The sequence below is a fragment of the Manacus candei genome, unplaced genomic scaffold, assembly GCF_025592945.1.
Source record: "Manacus candei isolate 608988 ecotype Guabito, Panama unplaced genomic scaffold, ASM2559294v1 h1tg000002l, whole genome shotgun sequence".
Classification (NCBI taxonomy): Eukaryota; Metazoa; Chordata; class Aves; order Passeriformes; family Pipridae; genus Manacus; species Manacus candei.
Window position 1 is genome coordinate 16,918,362 of NW_026138050.1, and position 5,847 is coordinate 16,924,208.

At 53.0% G+C, this 5,847-nt stretch overlaps 1 long non-coding RNA gene across 1 annotated transcript; it reads left to right on the plus strand.

Moving 5' to 3' along the window:
• Positions 1-2,649: 2,649 nt before the first annotated feature.
• LOC127464002 (uncharacterized) lies at positions 2,650-3,592 on the plus strand. The gene is made up of 2 exons (XR_007901117.1): positions 2,650-2,778; positions 3,353-3,592. It is a non-coding gene; the product is annotated as an uncharacterized LOC127464002 (long non-coding RNA).
• Positions 3,593-5,847: the final 2,255 nt, after the last annotated feature.

Genomic DNA, 5,847 nt, shown 5'->3' on the forward strand with positions numbered 1-5,847 from the left:
GGGAAAAATGGGGTGAATTGAGAAAAAAAAAAGGGGAATTTGGGTAAAATTGGATGAAAAATTGGGGAAAGTTGGGAAAAATGGGGGGAAATTTGGGGAAAATGGGAAAAAATGGGGGAAATTTGGGAACAATGGAAGGAATTTGGAAAAAAATGGGGGAAAAATTGAGAAAAATGGGGAAATTTGGGAAAAATGGGTGAAATGGGGGGAAAATGGGTGAAAGAGTGGGAAATTTGGGAGAAATGGATGAAAAATTGGGAAAAATGAGGGGAAATTTGGGAAAAACTTTGGTGTCCCCACCAGGTTCGGCCCCGCCATGGCCCCGATAGTCCCGGGATCAGGTGAGACCCCTACCCCATGCCCTGACCCCTCCCCCTCCCCGAGGTCACTGCCCTGACCCCCCGAGTCCAGGCTGTGACCCCTCCCCCACCCTGTGGCCCCTCCCACACTTTATGGCCCCTTCCCCATTCTGTGGCCCCTACCCCATTCTGTAGCCCCTACCCCACTCTGTGACCCCTCTCCCACTTCATGGCCCCTCCCCCACTCTCTGACCCCTCCCCCACTCTATGACCCCTCATCCACTTTATGACCCCTCCCCCACTCTCAGACCCTTCCCCCACTCTGTGACCCCTCACCCATTCTGTGACCCCTCTCCCACTCTGTGGCCCCTCCCCCACTTTACCACCTCTCCCCCACTCTGTGACCCCTCCCCCACCGACAGCTTCTCCCTGCAGAGGGGTGGGCAACTACCCAGGCAGGATGAGACCTGACCCCAGCAGGCAGCAAAGTCCCTGCCCTGGCACAAAGAACCCCGGAGCACAGGGACCCTGCTCTGCAGGACAGCCCCGGGCATCCCTGGCTGCACCCCCACCTTCCCACCCCGCAGCCATCCCTGGGAGAAGGAGCCCACCTGCCCTGTCCCTCTGACAGTGCTGCAGGGAAGGCCTGCCCTGGAGAACATCCTCCTCCGGCGCAACAGAGAAACTGGGAGAGTCCTGACAGATGCGCAAGGCTATGGGATGTGGTAGCTTTAGGAGATTCCTCCAGGAACACAAGCGACATTGCCCTGCAGCTGTAGACTCACTCTGCAGAGGAGTGTGAAGTTGTGTCCCCAAGTTGTGTCTCAGCTGAACACCTGCCATCTTTCTGCTGCCTTTAACCTCCCTTTGCCTTTCTTCTCTTCTCTCGTGCCTACAGGCAGTGCCCTCGGCCCTGCTGGGCTGTGCAGAGGAGCTACTCCTGGGCAGAGCTGTCTCTCTGCAGTGCTGCCCGCTTGCCAGGATTTCCCTGTGTGCCAGGAGCCCGGCCCAGCTGAGCAACACAGCAAGAGCCAAAGGCAACCCTTTCTCTGCCCCTCTGGGTTCCCCGCAGGTGTCCCTGGGGCTCCAAGGGAACCTGCTGTGGAACAGACTGAAGGAAACAATGATGTTCCCTCTTCTCACCTCTTCAGTGACACTTCTTTCCAGCAGTGACACTTCTTTCCAGCAGTGACATTTCTCCTCTTAGAAAATTACCAGGGCATGATGATCACCTTTTCTAGTTTCATCACTACACAGGACACCAGGAGGGTGACAGCAAAGGATCTGGTAACTCCCTGGCACAGTGGGGGTTTTCCTGGAGTCACACAGAGAAATGTGTCAGGGCTCTGAGAGGTGTCCAACCCTGAGCTGGACTGATGCACACACGGGGGTGTTCAGAGACACGAGTCCTTCCCTGGCATACACACAGGCAGTTCATTGCAGCAGGGGCAGTGTCTCCCTGGGCTCCTGCTACCACTCCCAGAGCCTGGAGCCACCTCAGCCCTGTAATGCTCCCACCCTGCCCACTCCTACACTTCAGATGAACATTGGGGTTTTCTAGTCACTGGAACTGCCCAGACCAGCCCCTCCCTGGTGCCCCCATCTCCCTACCCCGCCCCAGCCCAACAGAGCAGCACAGTCGTTTCTGGTCCTGCAGCAAGAAAGGGAGGCAATAGAGGACAGGGACAGTGACTGCATGTCTGGACTGCTCAGGAGATCATCAGCTCAGGCGGCAGCTCCTGCAGCCCCAGGGCCAGACCCGCTTCCCAGTGGCCCAGGCAGTTGCTGCCACGTGGGCACAAGCTCTGCTGCCCAGGAGGGTCCTGTAGTGAAGGGCTTTGCAGATGGCCACGTAGCGGTCATAGGACATGATGGTGAGAAGGGCAAGCTCCGCTGTGATCAAGAAGAAAAGCAAAAAACACCTGTGCAGCTCATCCTGAGAAGGACATGCCCCTGGTGTTCCAGAGGGAATTGGCCATGGCTTTGGGGAGAGTGGTGCAGATGCAGCCCGGGTGTGTGAGGGAGAGGTGGAGCAGGAAGAAGTCCCTGGGGGGTGCGCAGGTGGTGGTGGCAGGTTACAGTGCTGAGGATGAGGCCGTTGCCCAGGAGGGCAGCCAGGGAGATGCCCAGGAAGAAGCAGAAGTGCAAGAGCTGCAACCAGGAGGAGGAAGTGGGGGATGCAGCTGCTGTTGGACATGAGCTTTCTCCGGGCATCAGGAAATGTCCAAGGAGGAAAAGGCAGTGAAAACTTTGGGACAGGTTTCCTAGATCAAACCCGTGAATTCCTCTGAGCATCTACCCTCATCCCAAGTATCTGCAGTCACACATATATAGATTCTGGACTGTAGAAGACAGGCTTAGCATGACTTTAAGATGATTTCTTCTCAATTTTTTGATTTATTTTTCTACTGCCAGGTCTGAGAGGGGCATCGTGGAACCAAAGGAACCCTGAGACATTTCAGAATCCCACATGTGTTGGGTCTGTCTGAGCTGGAGTTCATTTTCTCACTACAGGCGTCACAGTGCTGTGCTTTGCATTGGGAGCTACAAAGGGGTTAATCACACCAGTGCTTTGGCAACTGCTGAGCAGGGCTGGTGCAGCATCTGCATTGTCAGCTTCGTCCCCTGAATTGGGGACAAGATCATGGGAGGAGATACAGGCAGGTCAGTTGAGCCAAATGGACCAAAGGGACATTGCAGAATATATGGCGTCAGCTCAGCTACAAGAGCTCAGGAAAGGAACAGGAAAGGGGGAAAATCCATTTTTTTACAATACATGCCTTCTGAGCGGTTTCTCTGTGTGGTGAAGCCCTGCTTCCCATGAAGTGGCCAGGTATCGCTGCTGACAGGAAGTAGAGAGAAAATCTTTTTATTTTCCTCTTCACTTATGCATGCGCAAACTTTGGCTTTTGCTTTAGTAAAGTGCCTGATCTCAAGGTAGAAATAATTTTCCATCTTATTCTGTCTCTTCTGTCTGGCTGGGAAGGGCAGCAATAGAGCAGCTTGGTGGGCACCTGGCATCCAGGTAAGGTCAACCCACTGCAACATTGCAGGCTCTCATGGAACCAAAGGACTGCTGGGAGACTGGGGGAACTCACGGAATCAAGTGGCCGTCGTGGCACTGCCCTGCATCATAGAAGCAAATGTTCCCTGGGAAACTACAGAAACCAGGGACTTAAGGGACATCATTGGGATGTGCGGGACCTCATGGAATTAAACAAACCGTGGGATATCTTTGGAACTTCATGGAATCAAAGGGATAAAACAAAAGAATTAAACCCCATGACCAGAAACCATTGGATGGAACATTTCTTTAATATGCCAGCTGGGGATTCATGGGGGTACTCTGCCATGCATGAATCAAAGAATCAGTATAAATTTCGGAGTATAAATACAGTGATACTTGAAAGACCCTCCCCTTCACAAGCAGTCCAAAATTCTCTTCTGATTTTAGGGTCAAATAGCCTCTTGGATTTTATTCGTGGAGCAAGACTGCCATCTAGCGTCCATTTCTTCTGGGAGGGGCAGTCATTTTCACAGAGTGGTCGTCTCCCTTAGCAGGCCTCGTAGCATCTCTGATTGATCTATTCGACCCCTAACCCCTAAACTAAATGCTTTAGGACCAGCTAAGACGCGTCTTAGAACTTCCCATTTGCTTAAACAATGTATAATTGACTTTCTTCTTAACAGAACAATCTCTTATTAAACAAGTTTTCTGAGGCCTGTAAGCTAATTTCTTGAAGATGGGCATATGATACACTCTCTGTTAGTTTCCATGTATCATCTACATTCTCTCTCCTACAACTAATTGTAGTCTTAAAAGAAAAGAAAAGACTGCTACCATGCCAAGAAAGCAAACCCCTTTGTTGATTAGGATTTTTATCTAAGAAAAACTTCTGATTTACGAAGCCATTAAGGATGGAGATCCTCTCTCATTTCAGTGCCATTGTGACAATATGGGGCCTCATGTAACACATGGAACACAGAACACTGCACATTCCCAAGCAGTCAAGGGGCCATTGTAACACTCCAGGGCCTCATGGAAGACGGAAGCCCCGCAGAGAGACCTCAAATCAGAGGTTTGGGCAATCCTCAACCAGAGGAAGTTCAACAAGGGGAAGTGCCAGATTCTGTCCCTGGGATGGGGCAACCCCGAATGTCCGGACAGACTGGGAAGGATATTCTGCATAGCAGCGCTGGAAAATGGCCTCTGGGGTCCTGGTGGATGGCCAGTTGGCCAAGAGTCAGTGGTGCTCTGGCGGGGGCTCCCTGCTCGGTCACAGGAGGGTTTTCAGACACACGAGTCCTTCGCTTGCACACAGACACAGACAGTTCATGGCAGCAGGGGCAGTATCTCCTGGGGCTCCTGCTGCCACGCCAGGAGCCTGGATGCACCTAAGCCCTTGTGGGGTGCCACCTGCTCTGCCACTATTTGAGATGCCCCACCGCCTGAGAGATGGAAACGCGGAGCTCTGTCCAAGAGAAGCACATCCCAGAGCTGCACGCATGGGCTTTGCCAGGATTTAGAACCGTAAATGCAATGTGACACCGAGACACTCTTTGTCCCACATAACTTCAAGGTCTCCCCAGGAGGTTGATGGCAATTGTTCTTGCTCAGGGTCATCTCCCCACACCAACAGCAGGTGTGTGCTCAAGACTTGTCTGTGCAATGCAAACAGATACACCCTGTCTAGTTCTTCCGGTCTCTCCAAGGAAGGCAAAAGAATCTCTGTGTGCCGGGTGAGAAGCCAGTGCTGGAAGTTGTGGTTCTATGTTGAGTGCCAAGAGCGGATGGCAGGTCTGTGATGAATGCCCTGAGGAGATGACCTGGGTTTTCCAGTGCACATGGCAATAGATCACACCCTGCTTTGGTGGACATTTATGTCCTACGGAGGTGACAGAGATGGGAAAGAGAATGAAATTTTTGAATGTGCCTCTCAGTGCTCCTCAACCTGCTGTAAATGTGCAGATTCCAGTACATCCAGTTCAGGTGTGAGAGGCTGTTCCCTGGTCCTCTAAGCAAGAAGAGCTGGACGAGGGACGCAGCAGAACTCGCTTACTGAGACTGCATCTCCATGAATCCCAAAGCAAGTGCGAGGGGTTATGCCACGTCCGAGTTTTCTCAGGGGAAGGTGTTTCTCCCATGCACTGCCTCCCGGTGGCACTGGTGCCACAGCCCCCGACAAAACCACAAGTGGTCTTTGTCCCTAGCAAAAGTGCTCCTGCTGCTAGGAGGGATGTTCCACGGGAAAGACCAGGAGAGCTTGAGCCCGGAGGGCACTGAGCCCGGAGGGATATTCTGCCTCTCGTGCCCCTCGACCATTCTCGCAAGCACTTGCCCTGGAGGACAATTCAGGAGTCTCCACGTGCCAAAAGAGAGATGTGAGGGAAGAGATGAGGGCGGTGTAAGAAGCACGTGGTCTGTCAATCTGAAGATCCTCGATACCAAACACCACCCCTGCCACCCAGCCCGGCCCCGCCGGTTCTACGGTGCAGAGCACGGACAGCCGCCGCGCTACCGCCGCTGTCGTCTGGCCTCCGCCTCCAG